The following is a 16982-nucleotide window of genomic DNA, read 5'->3' on the forward strand; positions in this document are numbered from 1 at the left end:
GGGCACCAGATGGGATTTTGGCTTCTGAGATCCATGCTCTGTAGTTCTCCCACCTCAAATTAATAAAAGCAATTCTTCCTCCTCCCTGGAGTGGCCGAGGATGACTGTCATTCAACTAGGTTGGTCGGGACTGAGAACTGTAGTTAATAGGCGTCCCAGTGATCCTGGTAATCAGCCAGGTTTGAGATGCTTGTTCTGCAGCATCCTTCCCGTTCACTCACCATCCTTCTTCCCTCCCCACCCTCTACCCTTCCATCCTCGAGTGCCTGCTCTGCCAGGCCCTGTTCCAGGTACTGGAGTCGCAGCAGCAGTTAAGTTAGATTCACGCCCTCGTGGAGCCTGCATCGTGGCGTTAAGTACAGAAGTGTGGGGGGCTTGATTTCCAGCACCCATTTGATGAGCTGTGCTGTGTGACCGGTGGGCAAGTTGCATCGTTTTCTGGGATTTAATTCTCTCATCTGTAGAATGGGGATGCTGTTGCTGTCCACTCTGCAGAGCTGTAGTTGGGAGTGAACAAAGGATGGGAGCACGTCAGAGGGTTCAGCAAGCATGTAGCGCGGGACAGGCATTCAACCCGCGGCACTGCTGCTGATGACTTCACCATTGCTGTTGCTAATGAGTGGCATCCTGCTTTCCGGGGTGACAGTGTCTTGCTTAGGTGTTTGGACTTTGTCTGGTGAACAGTGGGGATCCACAGTCGGGGGCCAAGAGAGGTGATGGCATGAGTTGCACTTGCGTTTTCCAGCGTGCGCTGGCCGTCCTTGTGTGAGACGGCCGTGTTGGTGGTGGTTGTCAAGAGTCAGAAAAGCAGTTCAGGGGTAAAGAGCTTAGAAGCGGTGGCTTTGCTGACCACTTGGAGAGGGCAGGCCTCCGGGCCATGGGCAGGGACTTTTAGGCCGTGTTCCCAGCCTCCCATTGCCAGTGTGATTGTCCTTAGGGGAACCCCCAGCTGTCGAGTTCCCTCGAGGCTCTTAGTAGCAAGAACTGAAGGTTACTCTGAGGTCTGCAAGGAGCAAGCAAGCATGCAGGACACGCGTGTGGCTCTGGAGTACTTGGTAAGTGGCACGTGACTTCCTGCAGGTATCACGTCCTCCGTGGGGGCCTGGGTGTAGGTAGGCACATACGCAGATCCCACTGTCTGGGGCAGTGAGTGTTTCTCATCCAGGGTGGATCCTCCCCTGCCCCGTCCGGGGACACTTGACAATGTCTGTAGACATTTTTACTTGTGGTCACTGCGGGGAGGGCGCTCCTGGCTTCTAGGGAGTGGTCAGAGCCAGGGATGCTGCTAACCATCTTATGGCTGCCCAGGAAGGCCCCACCCATCACAGGTAATTAATTTTCGGTACAAAATATCAGTGGTGCCAAAGTTGAGAAATCCTGGTCTGGAGTCACGTGTTGACTTTGTTTAGAGCTGTAAAACATCATCAGGCACATTAGGGCTTCTCTTTGGACCCTGTCCGTGATGGAGCTGTTTCGTGTGTCTGGCCCATATTACCGTCATCTGGGAGCTAGACTCCGCTGAGGGGCGGGGGTGGAGGTCCCTGCCCTGGACGGGAAGCAGAGTCGGCAACCAGCCATCGTGGGGTTGCGTGCTCATGACCGCAGTGAGGGTCTGGACCGGGTGCCACGTGAGTGGGAGGCTCTGTCCGTGTGGGCGTGGTGGAGGTGGTGGAAGTGGGAGAGGCCTCCCCGCAAAGCAGCTGCTCGCGGGTGGAGAGCAGAGGGAGAGGCTGGCCAGGTGGCCAGCAGGACGGCCATCCTGAAGTGGGGTCAGTGGCCGCCACTGAACACAAGTGAGGAGATATGTGGGCCAGAGATTGGGCTGGTTAACTCTTCTGTTCTTTGTGGCCTGGACGGCAGTGATCTGGGGTTACAGGGCTGGTATCTCCCCCTGACCGGAAGGTTCCAGAATCCTCGCTCCACGTCTGGTGCCGTGGTGGTGATGCTGGAGGACCGGGCTCAGCTGGAAGTGCTGACTGAGCCCTGCTGCCTGGCTGTCCCAGGGAAGCTGGACGTGTGACGTGGCTCCTGGTGCCCTGAGGGTGGCTTTCCGGGAGTCTGGGCAGAAAGCTGCAGGACGTAGCGTCCAAAGTCCCAGAGAGTCACATGCACCAGCTCAGGTCACCAAGGCCAGCTCAGGTTCAAGATAGGGGAACTTCTTCTTCATGGAGGGGGGGTGGCTGGCGCGTGTGCACATCTTGGGTGGGAAGAGAAAACTGATGGTGACCACCTTGGAGCTAAGCAACCATGAGCACACCTGGACTCTGGATCCTGACTTTGGGTTCAAATCTCTGTTCTACCATTTCCTAGTGTGTGATCCGAGATAGTCCGTGCCTCATGTTCCCTGTCAAGTGAGGTAATAATAGTTCCTAACTTATTGGGTGAGAATTAAATGGATTTTATTTCACCGCACTTTTGTATATATGGGAAATATCGTACAATTGGAACAGACTATAGTAAGAGGTTTCTTCCCACCCTGGCTCCCTGAGTCTGTGGTTCAGGCAGGGAGCGCGGGCAGCGGCAGCCCGTGGTTCTTCCTTCCTCCCGGGACCAGCTGCGCAGCCTCCAGCCCAAAGCCGCCTGCTCTGGCTCTTCTGGTTTGAGCCTTCGGGGCTCTCCTGCGTCTCAACCCGCTCATGAGGCAGCCACCTCGGTGCCACCTGTTTGTGGAGTCTGGCTGTGTGGTAATAAGCCACGTTTAGGGGTTGGATGGTGCCCATCTGGACTGAATAGGCTTTCAGCCTGATGTTTTCACATACATTTCTCCATCTGCTTATTTTGGGTAAGCTGTGCTGCCCATGCATGAGGAATGCTCAGAAACTGAGCAGCTCTGTTTGGTATTAGGTTCTTGGCTTGCCCAATAAATAACAACAACAACAACAACAACAACAGTAGCAGCAGTAGCTACCTCTAATGGATCTTCACAGTGACCCTGCAAGGCAGGACTCATCCCCACTTTATTTCTGAGGAAACAGCCCCAGGGAGACTAGGTGACATGTCCAAGGCCACACAGCCAGGAAGGGGCAGAACTGCAATTCGCTCCGCCTCTCTCTGCCTTTGGAGTCTCCGATGGTCTTCCTGCTCTGTGTTGCTGTCTCCTCCTACGTAGTCTCAGAGATGTTTCAGTTCTGTGTGTGATAGAGGAGCACCCTGCTGGGGGCCCGAGAACCACAGCTCCGTTCAGACTTTGTCACAGCAGGAGGGAAGTGCGGCCATTGCCACGTGCAGAGGACACACTCTGCTGGGTGCTAGCAATACCACGAGGAAGGGGACCCTGGGGGGCCTTGGTTAGCGGGAGACAGACCTCCAGGCACACCACGAACGCAGTAGCAAGGACAAGTGCGAGCAGAGCGGGGGCAGTGAGGTGGGGCTGTGCCGCCTCCAGCGGGTTCTGAAATCCATCCTTGGGCCTCTCACCCATTAAAAATAAATGAGGATTTTTTTGGAAAGTTGCTATTTTATCAAAACGTTTTCCAAATAGTAAAAGTAGATTTTTCTCGCAGGCATCTCCTGTCTGAGGAGAAGTCCACTCTGTGGAAGCGGCCCCCGACCTCCTCCCGTCATGCACCTGTTGGAAAGTAAGATGCAGTCCCGGCGGCTGCACACTGGCTGATTTTCTCGGTCACAGTGTGCAGTTACGGCTGCAGCAAGCCGCACAGACGCCGGAGCCTGAGTGCCGGGCTCCAATGCCAGCCCTGCATTTCATGGGCGTATGACCTTAGACCACTCTCAGCACCTCCCTGGGCCTCCATTTCCACAGTCTGTGGAATGAGACTAATAAGAGAACCTGTCTCCCTGGGCTCTGGGGAGGGATTAAATGAAGTAACATATGAGTGACGTGCTCTCAATAGGGCCAGGCACACAGGAGATAGGTGCTCCAGTATTTGTTGCTCTTGTCATCCTTACCATCATCGTCACCGTCGTCATCAACCATTATCAAACAAGGGGGAAATGGGGTCATGCAGTAGAAGGAAGAGATTGATATTTAGGACTTGCATTTATATAGTGATTTTTTCTTGCTCGCACGCAGTGGGTCGGCCACTCCCCTTCTGGGGTACACTCCACGTTGGCGCTGCTGCCATGAAAATAGAACTGTTTTTATTCCTGACACTGAGACAGACTTGCTTGTATGCTGGACGTTTGAGGAATTGGTTTCTTTGGTTACTGAAGTGTTGTCTTCTGTCCTGGGTGATGATCACTTGGCGTTCTTAGGATTTGTTCTTTCATTGATTGAGCAAACACTCGAAGAGGACTTGGTGTGCGTCGGGTATTGTGGGTGTCACTAGGGATAAAGTGAACAGGACAGTGGAGATCCCAAGAGGACTTGATGGTTTCAGAGGAGAAGACAGAAAGCATTATAATAACTACTTCAGTCATTTTGGATGGTATGGATGCCAGGGAGGAAAGAAACAGGGCCCGGTGACAAAGAGGAACCTGTGGGGCATGCTGTTTTACCAGGGCAGGCATCAGAGAAACCTCTGTGAAGGTGACACTGGGTTGAGACTTGAAGGGTGAGGAGGAGGAAGCCACGGGAGGCTCTGGGGAGAGAGTGTTCCAGGCGGAGGGCGTGTCTGTAAGCTTCTGGATTCGTCAGGGTGGGCTAACTGCAGGGACACTGGACTTCTTGGTATGATACAACTTCATCACTCAAGTCATGATGCAGTGGGATTGAGGGGGGAGGGCTCTGCCGTCTGGTGGCATCACCATCCCTGGAGGCATCTGAGGCTATCTCCAGGATCGTCTGTCCCAGCGAGCATGTGGGGGAAGAGGAAGTGCAGAAGATGGCTTAGGAGGAATTTACGACCTGGTCCTGGAAGGTAGAAGCTTCCCACCTTCCGGTGAGCAGAACCTGGCCTGTGACTAGCTGCAAAGGATGTTGGGAAATATGGGAAATGGGTTTGGTGGGACCTCTCAGGCTCTTCCACAGCCCTACTTTTGGAAGGTGCAGAGGTGGCTGTAGGAGGCCCACCGATGCTAAAGAATAGAATGATGGTAAATTTGGGAGGTCTTGTACGAATCGGGGGAAATGATTAGCCTTCCCACTGGGCCTCATGGGAAGGGAATATGGCGATACTGAGGTCTTGCCTGCTTGTCAGTGATAAGAGCCACAGGTGGTGATGCTGTCCATAGACCAGCCTCATCTGCCCTCTTAGGTTTCCTTGCCGCCATGGCTTGACCCTTCCCAGCAAAGCCTCTCTCCACCTTGACTTTCTGTGTGGCCCCATCAGTGAAGGCTTTGTTTTTCCAGCCTGCCAAGGATGGACTCCTGAGAGAGGCCTCTGATTGGCCAGATCCTTTGAACCATTACAGGGGAGTTGGCTATTTTGAGGCCAGTGTCCTCTCTGGTCAGCTTGAGTGTGGGGGATGTGGGTTAGACGGTGTCTAACAGAGTTGGAGAATATAGTCTCGCTTCTTCAGGGCTTGTGGGCAGGGGTGGGTCCCTATAATGGGTTGAATTGTACTGTACCCCCTTCCCCAAACTCATATATCAAAGTCCTAACCCCTAGCTTCTCAGAATGACCTTATTTGGAAATTGAGTTGTTACAGATGCAATTAGTTAAGATGAGGTCATGCTGGCATAGGGCGAACCCCTATTCCAATCTGATTGGTGCCCTCATAAGAACATACACACACACAGACACACACAGAGGGAGGGAAGGCCATGCGATGATGGATGCAGAGGTTGGAGCAAAGCACCTGCAATCTAAGGAACACCAAAGATTGCCAGCTGTTACCAGAAGCTAGGGAGAGGCCTGGAACAGATCCTCCCAGCCCTCAGAAGGAACCAACCCCGCCAGCACTCAGATCTTGGACTTCCAGCTGCCACACTGTGAGACAATAGGTTTCTGTTGTTTAAATTACTCTGTTTATGGTACATTGTCACAGCAGCCCTAGCAAAGTGGAGCAGTGGGGTGAGCACAGCAATTGATGCATCTACTTGGCCGCAGATATCATGGATGAGTTGGAGTTTGTTGGAAAGGAATTTAAGTGTATCTCAAGTGCCATCGTATTTCCTGGCTGCATTGGATTTGGCTTGGGCCATGAGGGCATGAGGGAGAGTGACATGGACTGGCTAAATGTGGGAACTAGAGCCGGCCCGCTTGGGTTCGAATCCCAACCCGGGCTCATTAGTGGTGTGATCCTGGACAAGAGACTTATCTCTCCGTGCCTCTGTGCCCTTAGCTGTAAAATGTGAAGAATGATGGTATCCACCTCGTAGGTTCGTTAGGAGGGTCAGATGAGCTCCTGTAGTCAAATCATTTAGAAAGGGGCCTGGGAGATACTAGGTAAGGTTTGTTCTTATTATGCCTCATGCCTCTCTCCTGTATCCTCTTGGAATCTCTCCTTCAAGCAACCAGACCTCCCCTTTGGAGAATCCCATGCATGTCCAGTTAGTTGTAGCTGATCCAGTTTGTGTTCCCTCAGCCGCAGGGTGTGGACATGGGTCTCTTTCAGCCTGGCTTTGGGGAATGAGATGTCCCAGCCTGGAACTCCATCTGGCTGTCGGTGGGGAGAGGAGAGGCAGCTCGAGTGTGGACGCAGCCCTCTCTGAGGAGCAGAGGGCCGGGCACAGGAAGCCTTTGTCCCTTGCAATAGTGCCAAGCCCTGGAATTCAGGTGTGTCCCAATTTGTGTAATTAGAGACTCCCGACTAGTTAGTATGAGTTAGATCTCTTCTGGATGTCCAACTAGGGGAGGGGGCTGTTAGAAGGTATCCTTCGGTGCATCCTTTTGGAAAAAAAAGACTGTCATCCCCCACCCCCTCCCACACTGCACCCATCGACCCTAGAGTGCATTTTCACATATTGGCTAGCAAAGTGCTGGGTCTTGTTTTGTCCTGAAAGAGACTTAAGTGTCATGCAGTTTGAAGTGGAAGCCAGAAAGGTGTTGGTGGTGACTTTCCTGTCTCCTGCCAGGGCCTGACCTTGGAGCCAGGTCCTGAGGATCCTCACCCCAGACTCTGAGCTCTGGGAGGCAGGGACCCATCGATCTGTTCTGCCTACCAAGGAGGACCCCCAGCACCTAGCCTGTGCCCGGCCCATGGTGGATGCTTCACAAACACACAGACAGCAAATGACTCAGGGGAAGGACCCGGATGCCCTCTCTTTCTCTCCAAAGACAGAAGTATCTGGGGTTAAGATAGGGCATCTCTGTGACAACTTCCTCTCCAACCCTACATGATGGTTTCAGTCTTGGCCCTGCACTTACTGGCTATGTGACCCTGGGCAATCCACTCAGCCTCTTAGCCTCCCAGTGCCTCGGTTTCCTCATCTGTGAGATGAAGCAATGGCAGAGCCACCCTGTAGGACCTTGTGAACTTGACATCTGTAAGTGCATAGAGCCTGCACTTGACAGGGGCCTAGTGTTCCTGCTGCCCCGATGGTTTATCAGAGCCCGAGTGCTGTGGAGCCCACATACGGAGGGAGAGGCCTCCTCCTCCAGCTATTCTGCGGCATGGGGGTAAGGGTCCGATTGGGGTTCACATCCCTTGGATTTGAGCAAAGAGGGGTAGGCAGGCAGCTCAGCTCCTTGCCTTCCCCTTCTGCGAGTCTGGGGGCGGGGCAGGACTTGGAGGGGGAGTGTCAACAGGGCAGTGGTGAAGTTTTGTAAACAGACTCAGTAATGATGCCAGTTTGGGGTGCAAGAGGCCTTTTCCCTCTCCTGGCACAGTTGGGAGGAAGCTGTGAGATGCTGCTTTCGTCTGACATGAGTTGTGCTGGCAACCACTGTGGAACTAGGTGGGGGGGGGTGCAATGTCTGTGTGTGTGTGTGTGCAGAAGCACTCTGTTCTGACAAAGGAGAACAGGAGAACTTGGCAACTTACTCATTTGTAGAGTGGAGACTAGCAAAGTTACGGTGAGCACAGCCCAGGCGACAGCAAATGTGGCAGGAAGAGAGGACCCTGCAGGGCTCACGGGGGAGTCGTCGGTCTCAGGATGGGGGTCCTGCTGGCTAGGCGTCACCTCGCACCACTCCCAGCCCCTCCAGGCCACTCCTGTCCAGCCCCTGCCAGTGGGAGCAGCCTCCCAGCCCCCATGCTGGCCTGGGGACTGGCCTGAGGAGGACCTGTGTCCCTGGGGAGGCAAGGAGGACCCAAGCTGGGGTGGCCAGGGGTGAACCTTATGGTGATTTCCTGTTTAAGGCAGTTCTGAGCTGGCCTGTTCCGACCTTGTTTTATTTCCCCTGATCAAAACAGCTTTTAGTTTTTCCTCATCATAGAAGTGACATGTATTCATTAGTAGAAACATTTGTAGCTGCACCCAGTAAGGGGAACAACCCCTTCGCTCACTCTCCAGCACCAGAAGGATGTGCGTTCACACTTGGTGTGCACCCTTGCCAGATCTTTTTTCTGTTCAAGATAGAGATCCGTTTTTACAGAATGCAGTCTTTCATAACACTCTTTAGTAATATGTCCTTTTCATTGTGTGCTACATCGTGACCATGCTATTATTATTTTTATTATTATTAGCTATTTTAGATATTGAGGTGGGTATAGAGACTAAGATGACAGACAAACACCAATGTACGCAAGAGCAAGCCTCCCAGGGTCTGACTCCCGGGGTTCAAATCTTGGCTCTGCCACTTACAATGGCTGTGACCATGGCCCAGTTGTTCAGCCTCTCAGCGTGCCCATCTGTAACGTGGGGTAATAGCGGTGCTGTCCTGCTGGATTCTATGAGCATTAGGGAAGCTGATTATGTAGTGCACTGTGGGCCAGTGCCTCAAAGTATCCCAGCGTGCTCCATGAGAGTTAGCTGCTGTTGCTATTATTATTGTTGTTGCTGTTATTATTATTTCTATGTACTCTGTGTTAGGCAGAATAAAGTAGCACCCTCACTCCCCAACGATGTCTGTGTCCTAATCTCCAGAACCTATGGCTCTGTGCTGCTATACAGTTAAAGGCTCACTGCAGAGGTGATTAAGGATCTCGAGGTGGGGAGATTATCCTGGATTATTGAGTGGGCCTGATGTAATCACGAGGGTCGTTATCAGTGGAAGTGGGAGGGCGGAGGGTCAGAGTCCAGGAGGTGTGACAGCAGAAGCAGGGGTCGGAATGATGGGATCAGTGGCTGTGCAGGCAGAAGGGTCCTCAAGCCAGGGGATGCCGGCAGCGTCCTGCGGCTGGAGGAGGCGGGGAGCGGACCCTCCCTGGGAGCCCTGCTGCGGCTCCATGTTCGCCCAGGGCGGCTCATCTTGGGTTTCTCAGCTCCAGGGCCATGAGGTGATAACTCTGTGCTGTCCTAAGCCACTCAGTTTGCACTGCTTTGTATGGCAGCCTCAGGAGGTGAGTACCCTCTCCTGACCAATTTAGGCAAATCATAGTATTTTCTTTGGATCTCTTGGTTTTTGTGTTTTTTAAAAATTTTTAAAAATATTTTATTTTTAGAGAGAGGAGAAGGGAGGGAGAAAGAGATGGAGAAAAACATCAATGTGTGGTTGCCTCTCATGTGGCCCCCAGTGGGGACTTGGCCTGCAACCCAGGCATGTGCCCTGACTGGGAATCAAACTGGCAATCCTTTGATTCACAGCCTGCGCTCAATCCACTGAGCTACATCAGCCAGGGCTTTAAAAAAAAAGAAATAAAATACTATAAATATTGGAGCATGGTAATGGATTTATGGTGGACCCTTCCCTGTGGGCCTCTCATAGTATACCCGTGCCAGAGTAAATTGCAGCCTCGAACCATTGCCCAGCCTCCTTACCTGTGGGCTGTGAGCACTGAAGCGGGTTGTACACTGTGAAAAAAAATATGAATATTGCTCAGACCTCACATATACCCCTCCTTTTCTAGAGAAACCAGTATCATGTGATAATTACTTTTCCTATGCATATTTTTTACATGTATTTCAAACATTTTATTCTATAATTAGCACATAATATATTGTTTGTGAGGTACCTGCATTGATAATGGTAGTGTTATTTTTAGCTGCTTTTGGTGGTCTCAGTGAGTACACCTTGCGCAATTCACCTGTCCTTTTGATCGTGGACACAGGTGGTTTCCGATTGTGAAAAATTTCCTGTTCCAGGTATATGCTCTTGTTTTGTTTGAGATGGCTACAGTTTTCCACCTTATTTTTATTTTTTCAACCTATCTCCTATTCTTGGATATGACACAGTTTATTATTTTGCTGTGTCAGCCATTGATCCTGGGAACCTTTTTCTAGCTAACTCTTTATTCATAGGATAAACTTCTGAAAGGATTTCTGGGAAGAAGAAGGGAAGGCTGTGTCACGGGCTCAGGGCACGGAGCGTTCAGTCGTCCCCAGGGAAGCCACGCTGACTCATGTCACCCTGCCCCCTTTCTGGCACCTGTCACAGACTCAGAATTCTTCAGCGAATGAAGGGTCTTATGAGTGTGGTTTGTACTTCCATCTCCTCCTGGGCCGTCATTTGTTCTGGTCCAGGCCTGAAGCCAGCAGCTTGATCCCCCTGAAGACTGGCGCATCTCGCTGTGATGTCAGCATGACCGCTGCGGACGGTGGTGGAAGACTCATGCGCTTGTCTGCGGACCAAGGCTGCTGGTCCGTCCTCATTCGGTCCACACGTGAAGTTGCTGTGATCCTGATCTCTATGAGAAACTTCATGTGCAGGGAAGCCCAGGAACCTTCCAAGGTTGACAGCTGGGATTTTGTTCCAGGGATTCTAACTGCCCAACTTGTGTGTTAGTAGAACAGCCATCTTCTGGGATATGACTTGAGTGTCATTTTCCTTTCTCAAGAATAAAGCTTTTATTTTTATAAACTTAAAAAGAAATCCTCACTCGAGGGTATATTTACTGATTTGAGAGAGAGAGAGAGAGAGAGAGCATTCACAACATCGTTGGGAGAGAGAAACATTTATTTGTGGCCTCCCGTGCACACCTGGACCAGGGCTCAAACCCAGAACCTGACCAGGGATCAAACCTGCAAGCTTTTGGTGCATGGTACGATGCTCCCACCAACTGAGCCACCCGGCAAGGGCAAGAATAAGCCTTTTCATGACCTTCCATTTTGAAGTTGGTTCCAAAAAATGTTTGGCTTGCGCTGAGCTGCCAATCAGAATTACGTCTTCGGTCCTTTGAGGCTAGTAGTGTCTTGTCTCCGTACGTTAGTGCCTGGCACTGGGTGACCCCAGTGGGTACTCAGTAAGTAAGTGTGTGCTGTTGAGCTGTCACTTTTTTTTTAAGGAGGACTCTACTTTCTGTCTCTTTAGATTTGCTCATTCAGAACATTTCATAGAAACGGAATCATACAATGCATAGCCTTTGCATCTGACTTTGTTTAATATAATGTTGCCAAGGTTCCTCCATGTCATAGAGTACTTGATTCCTGTTTTGGCTGAATAATATTTTGCTGTATGGATAGACCACTTCTGTTTACCCACTCATCACTTGGTGGACATTTGGGTTGTTTCCACTTATGGCTGTTGTTAATAATGCTGCTGTGAACATTTATGTGCAAAGTTTTCTGTGACTATTTTCATTCTCTTGGATATACACCCGAGAGCGGAGTTGTTGGTTTGCCTATAACTCTGTGTGTGATTGTCCGAGGAACTATCAGACTGTTTTCCAGAGTGGCTGGCCGCACCACCGTGCATGCCCACCAGCACTGGACGAGGTTCCAGCTTCCCCACAGCCTCACCAGCACTTGTCACTGTCTGTCTTTTTGATGGTGGCGGTCCTAGAGGGGGTGAGGTCGCATCTCATTGTGGTTCTGATTTGCATTTCCCTGTTGGCTCCTTGTTCTGTTTTACCCAGAAACTCATTATTTATGCTTCTTAGCTGATGCAGTGTTTTGCCATGAAACACTTGCTTTCTGTGGGCAGGGTTCTGACCTTACTTTCACTTTCCTGGAGCTGAGCATGGCCATCTGGTGCTTGCCATGGGGCAGATGCACGAAGAAACTCTGGAAAGGTTAGCGTGAGCCTGTGGACATGGACGCGGATCAGTAGGGATGGGATTCCTGGCTTGAGTCTAGAACCATGAAGTTTGAACCATTACATCTGCTCTTTGGGGACAAAAAGGACCATTTTTTTTTTGAAGGTGTAGCCTCTAGTTTTCCTAGTAAATGTTCAGGTTCATTCCGATGCTGTAGGTAAGGTGTGGCACAAAGTTTCCATTCTTTCAAGGTTTGCTACCACGGCCCAGGGTGTCCAGACTTAGTTGTCTTTGCACAGAGCCCTGGAGATCCCTTCTCACCCCCCAGCTGCCCGCTCGAGCCCCTCTGCCTGCATCTGACTGCCAGCCACCCCTTCAGAGGAGGAGTTGGGGGAAATGGAATTGGGAGGCATTGCTGGCACCAGGATGGCGAGTGTTCTGAAAAGTTTGGGGGCACCTTGCCCTGACCAGTGTGGCTCGGTTGGGCAACATCCGGCAAACCAAAGGGTTGTGGGCTCGATTTCCAGTCAGGACACATGCCCGGGTTGTGGTTTTGGTTCTCATTTGGAGCGCCTTTGAAGGGCAACTGGCTGATGTTTCTCTCTTGCATGGATGTTTCTGTCTTTCTCATTTGCCTTCTCTTCCTATCTCTCTGAAAAAAAAAACACCAAAACTTCTGGGAGCACCTTGGAGGCATAGCAGTGACTGCATTTCTTGAGCCTGTGCCACGAGTCAGCACTGTGCTAAGCGCTACAAGCACCTGCGTAGCCATTCATCGTGTGTATAGGTGTTCACGTACAGTTTCCAGCGATCACAATGTGCCTTTTTCTGTGAGTTAGGTGAGCTTGGGTGACATGCTGAAGGGTGCCAGACTTTCTGGAGGAACTATATCAGGCCAGTTTCCCCCAAATACCATGTGCCATAAAAATGGAGATTAAGAAATTGAAAAGAAAAGCCACGGGCTGGGAGAAAATGTTTGCAAAACACGTGGCTGATAAAGAACTTGTATCCAAAATATAAAAAGAACTCTTAAAACTCAACAATAACAAAGCAAGCAACCCAGTTAGAAAGTGGGTAAAAGATCTGAGCAGACACCCTGCTCCCTCTCCTAACGCACTCCCGCCGCCCCACCCACCTGCCCATTCCGCTGTGGACAAACGGCCCCTCCCAGGCCAGCGCTGCCCACTGGAAACACGGCGTGAGCCATCAGTGCCAGCCACGTGCATCATTTAAAATTTGTTAGTCACCACATTAAAAAAGGTAAAAAGGAAAAGAGGTGACATTAGTTTTCACAGTAAATTTTATGTTACCTAACATATCCAAAGTATTCTTTCCACACGCACACAGTAGAAGTCTTAATGAGATTTAATATTCCTGTGTTTGGTCTGAGTCTTCAAAATCTGATGTGTAGTTGATACATACAGAACATCTCCGTTTGGACCAATTCAATTTCGAGTACTCGTTAGCCATACCGGGCCAGTAGCTGCTGTATCAGACAGTGCTGTTCTAGAACATGCCTCCTTCCTCTTTTTGCATTGCCCACTTCCTTTGTCATCTCCACATTCTTCCTTCTTCCCCCAGCAGCAAAGGTGTCCTCCACGTGGCAGCGGCTGCGTGTGAATCGTGTCCCACTTTGTGAGGTCGGTGGCTGTATTTTCCCACGGAGGCTGAAAAGGTGCAGTTGTGCATGTCTGCTGGCTTGGCCATCTGCTTGGGTGTCTGTCCGAGATTGAGGCGTGATACCCAATCATGGGGCCTGAGCACCCAGTCCCAGCTGTGCTTCTGCAGATTACTGGGCAGCCCACAGTAGAACCTTCTCCTGGAAGCACGGCCTGTCCCGGGTAGCCCTGATCAGCTTCCGTGCCTGTCGAGACTCAGGGGTCTGCTGACATGTGGTGCAGGTTGGCAACTGGTCTTGTACGTGTGACTGAGTAAATTCTATGTGTGTGGGAACAAAGTAGAGTGCTGGGGGGCATCGTGAGGGCCAGGGTACGGAAGGCCTCACTGAGATGGTGACATTTGAGCCAAGACTTGGCGAAGGCGAGGCGTGAGCTCTGTGGACTCAGGGGAGGAGAGTAACAGGCACGAGCCGGGCCTCATCTCCTCTAGCAGCCAGTGCCCTGGAGTGGTTGGCTTTGTGGCAGGGAACAGAAACTATTGGAGGCACTCCTGCTGCTTGCCCTCGGCTCTGTGGCCAACCTCTGCCAATACCTGCGGTTGTGCCTGCAGGCTTTTGCTGGCCTCTGCAAAGGGCAGTCCGGGAGAGTTAGTGCCTTTGGAGGGGACTGAGGACAGAGGGGGAGCTGGTGGGCCAGTACCCCAGTGCGCTTGCCCTTGGTTGGGACAACTCTGAGGCGTGTTCTCCACTGGCATCTAGGGTTCCTGGTGGTCTCAGTTGCCTTTGCCCCCAGGGGCAGTGGGCTTGGCCACAACCTTGTACCGGCCGCATTCCCTGCCTGGCTCACTGCCCTGGACTCCTGGCGATGCCTGCGTAAACGACTTGGATGTGCATCCTAGCCTCAGCACCTGGGCCTGTAAGACAGAGACACATAGACCTGTGTTGGGAAGCATGGGGCTGGAACTGGCTGCTCTGACATTCCCAATTTCTCCGTGTTCCATGTGCACATGCACTCGTTACTGCTGCCACGACGTGTGCGTGTGGCTCTTCCCCTCACCACTGATTACCCAGGCTTCCCTGCCACCTGTCCTGATTCCAGAGAGAGTGTGTCTGATGGTCCCTCAGACCATTAGACTATTGGAGGCCTCACCACCACCAATGCACAAGCCGGGATCTGTTGACTGGTGTGGGGTCAAAAACCAGCTTAAGCAAAAAGGAGAATTTGCTGGAATGTGGGGCTGAGATGAATGCCCAGTACCTCACACATCCCAGGAACCAGGGCCTTGGGGAGCAGAAATCGGAACTGCCTTTCATTCCCGGTCCATCTTTCTGCCGTCCTTTGTACTCTGCCTGCTTTCTCTCGTTTTCAGACAGGCCTGTTCTGCAGAGCAGCCCAGCCCAGCAGCCCCAGCCCGGCAGCCCGCCGAGAGTGCCGCCTTCTCTCAGCGTCCACAGTTGGTCTCAGTATTCATGGAGACCACATCACCAAGTTCGCCTACTGGCTGCAGTTTACTCCTGACTCCTAGACCAACTTGTGGCGCCTGCGCAGACATCTGTGGACGGGCACAGAGCCGTGAAAAATTGGAGTTGTCATCCCACACGCACTTTCCCAGCCGGCTGCCTTCTCGGTTCTGCTCGCCTGCTGTTAACAAGTGTCCTTTTCACAGGCTGCAACGGCCACATTGTTCTCACTTTCGGGCTTTCGTTGGTGATTTTGTTGTTTAAAACGCTACCACCGAGCGCTGTCTCATGCTCCTAAGCACAAGAAGGCTGTGACGTGCGTTATGGGAAAAGAGCGTGTATTAGACCAGCTCGTTTCGGAGTTAAGGCATATGGCTGTTGGCTGTGAGTTCAATGTCAGTGAATTAAAAATACACAGGGAATAAGGTGTCTATGCAGAAACAAACACAAAACACTGAGAGTACATATTGATCGGTTGCTGACAATACTGTGACCAGAGGCTGGCAGGAACCTGACCGTGTGTGTCTGTCTGTCCCAGGAGCACTGGTTCAGTGTTGGCTGACTCAGTGTTCCTGAAGACCTTACAGCCAAGGACTACTGTCGAGGTGAGAGTTGGCTCTGTATGTCAGTCCGCGGATAAGCCTCCAGCTCTGTTTTTGTCTGCCCACCACTTGGGCCAATGACGTGAACGCTAGAAGAATGGGATCTGCAGAGGCCAGAGGATAGGTGGGAGAGCATGCCTCTGACTTCCTGCCTCGGCCTGAGAGAGTCTCGTGGGCCTAGGCCAACTGTCCTGAGTTCACACGCACACTGGTGGGTGACCTTGGGTAAATCACTTTACCTCTCCACTCCTTAGTATCCCCCTTCTATTTAAAGTAAGGGGAAATGTGATCCCCTTTGTCAGATGGTTGCATAGAGTAAATGAGTTAATACATGAGTGATTAGAAGAATGCCTGGCATTTTAATAGTAATTGCTAAATGAATGGTGGTGGTTGTTGCCAGTGATCGTATTGATTTCTGTTTTCTATTGCTGTGTAACAAACCATGTCAAAGTGTAGTGGCTTGAAACTGCAGTGGTTTGTCATTTTGCATGAATCTGAGGGAGTCCCTCTGCTGGCTGTGCTGGCCTTGCTTGTGTGGGAGTTCTGAGACTGCTTCGTGTACGTAGCTGGCCGTTGGTCCTGGCTGCTGGCGGGGGGCCTCTGTTCTCCATGTGGCCTCCCCTCCTCCAGTTGGCCAGCCCAGCTTCCTCAAGTGGAGGTCTCCAAGGACCATTCTGATAGGCAGAAGGCAGAAGCTGCAAGGTTTCTTGTGTTCTGGGCCCTGGAACTTGCATAAAATCACTTTGGTCTCATCCTGTCGGTCAAAGCAGTCAGAAAGCCAGCCTAGGTTTAAGAGGGAAATGGGCCCTTCTTTTGGTGGAAGGAGCTATGAGATGTAGTAGTCGTGCTTTTTAATATACCACGGTGTCCTCATCATCCATCATCATCATCATCATCATCATCATCATCTTGAGGGTCGCTGTCTACTTCCTCATGGAGGCACTAGCATGGTTTTATCAATTCTATTTTGTATGATTACAGCTTTGGTAAGCCTAGTTGGTAAGAGAGGATTTCTCAGACTGTACCTGCCCTTCAGGAAGACTCCAAATGTGTATCTGAAATATCAGAGGGCACGCAGTGATCCTTTTACTTTACACTTTTATTGGTGTTAACACTTACGACATGTTGGGCTTGGCCCAGGGTGTGCAAAACTGAGACAAGTTCTGTGTCCTCATGGGGTATATAGTCTGGCGTCTGTATTCCTTGGGGGAGAAATAAAGGGATTCAGTGAACCCTTGGGTTTGAGAGCAAGAACTCAAAGGAGAAGTCCAGTCCTGGGAGGGAGGGACAAGATAGAGAGACCTGGTGGTCATGTACGCTGTTCCTTCCTACCACGTGACCTGGGCCCAGTCACTTCCTCTCTGTGGGCCCAAGTCCCCGGCCTGTGAAGTGAGGGTTACAGTACTGCATCGGGTTGTCGTGACGGTTCAGCGGGCTGGTGTGCT

At 51.4% G+C, this 16982-nt stretch overlaps 1 protein-coding gene and 1 non-coding gene across 3 annotated transcripts in view; both read left to right on the forward strand.

Annotated features, from left to right (window-relative positions):
* Window positions 1-16982, forward strand: part of PLCG2 (phospholipase C gamma 2) — a 144873-nt gene that overhangs the window by 8423 nt on the left and 119468 nt on the right. The window lies entirely within an intron of this gene.
* LOC114488482 lies at window positions 9603-9739 on the forward strand. The gene has a single exon (XR_003683798.1). It is a non-coding gene; the product is annotated as a small nucleolar RNA SNORA42/SNORA80 family (small nucleolar RNA).

The sequence above is a fragment of the Phyllostomus discolor genome, chromosome 12, assembly GCF_004126475.2.
Source record: "Phyllostomus discolor isolate MPI-MPIP mPhyDis1 chromosome 12, mPhyDis1.pri.v3, whole genome shotgun sequence".
Classification (NCBI taxonomy): Eukaryota; Metazoa; Chordata; class Mammalia; order Chiroptera; family Phyllostomidae; genus Phyllostomus; species Phyllostomus discolor.